We start from the raw sequence: 1815 nt of genomic DNA on the forward strand, positions 1-1815 counted from the left end.
TATCTGTCAATTTAAAACAGTTCTCCTCTTCTTCCGGATATGACAACTAATCGGACGTGTCTTATGGATTTTGCAAAAACGCATGGCGATTGATGCAACACATTGACACCTAACAAAACAGCTGCCATTTTATCTGAATATTCTTATGGCAGCAAAAAAAAAAAAAAAAAAAAACCCAACTTGCTTGTTTCAGATACATTTGTATTGATTGCAATTTGTGCATAATTTAAGAATAAAACATTTCTGTACATAGAGCGGTCATTAGTACGATGAACCACAATTGTTTCGAAACATTGATAATCGTTTTTTAATCTTAACAGTCGTTTTAAACTACAATCTTCATCCCTATCCTTAACTTCCATAACATATCTATTATTAAAAGTGATTACAGTTACGCTTAATTTTTGTTATGGAGCTTTTAAAATATTTATAGTTTGAAAATGTTAACACTTAATTACTAATTTTATTTATAATTACAAAAAATACTAAGAAACATTAAAAATACATAAAATAATTTCTACAACATTTTAAAGTACTAAATAATATCGTTTAATTTACCAATTTCACAATTTTTACAGTTACTTGATTAAATGAAAATTTTGAATAGAAGTAAATAAAACTACATCTCTATTAATTTATTTCGATTTTGTGTATATTTACTATTGAAGAAATCACCTAACTCAAATTTTTAATTCCATAGAATGCGTAAAAATCAAAATATGTTCTCATAACACTTTTCAAAGTATTGCTATTATTAATACAAAGTAAATAATTGTAATTATTCCTTGCTTCTATGAAAGAAATAAAAATATTTTTCTTTAACATTAAGTAATTACGTTTAACGTAGTTGCACGTGATATAAAATTTTGGTTGCGATAGTTGTGAAAATTTATTTGTGGTCACAACATACGCATAATTTTCATATATGGCCAGTGTAAATTACAAATAAATAAAATGATATTTGCAAGTACAAAACAATAACAAGTTTATTATGTTATTATAAATTTTCATTTCTAAGTTTACAAATACGATATAAACTAAACAAAAAATAAAATTCTTAAAATATATTAAAGACTATTGATCATATATTTTATATTACTTGATTATAGAGAATAATATTTCAATGTTTGAAATTTACACGAGGTATTGTAACTTAAAGAACTTAAATGTAATATTAGGAATAATAAATCAACAATTCAAATAAAAATAACAATAATGAAAATCGTAAACTATATAATGTAAATTAGATTATCAATCTTATCATGCATTATATGATATGATATATAGAAGCTATTATTCATATAACAGTTTTCTATGTGCGTATAGATAAACATGTAATATATTCTTTTAAATAATAGTTAAAAAATATAGAATTAATATTAATACTTAACAATAAAATTTAATATTCAGATAAATTCTTTTGTCTATACAAGTAACTGTTTTGAAATATCAAATGAATACCAATTAGTAAATAATATAAAATAATTACTAATTAAAATTAAAGGAAATTTAAAAAAAATTGTAGAAATGATGTTTTTTTTCAAAAATATTTGATTTGAAATAAGTTGTTTTAATTAATATAATAAGCATTTATACTTACACATACCATTAATATTAAAGAAAGAACCCCTTAATTATTTTTGTTTACTACTTGCTTTTTATTTTGATTACATTCATAAAAATATACTAATAATTAAAGTACCGTATACAATACATACTATTTCATGCAAATAATATTAATTTGACATGATGTTTTTGATTTGAACGCTGTTATATTAAATATTTTCGTATAGTGGCGCTGTATATGCATTCCTG

Source organism: Eufriesea mexicana, unplaced genomic scaffold (genome assembly GCF_001483705.2).
Source record: "Eufriesea mexicana isolate 0111107269 unplaced genomic scaffold, ASM148370v2 scaffold471, whole genome shotgun sequence".
Lineage (NCBI taxonomy): Eukaryota > Metazoa > Arthropoda > Insecta > Hymenoptera > Apidae > Eufriesea > Eufriesea mexicana.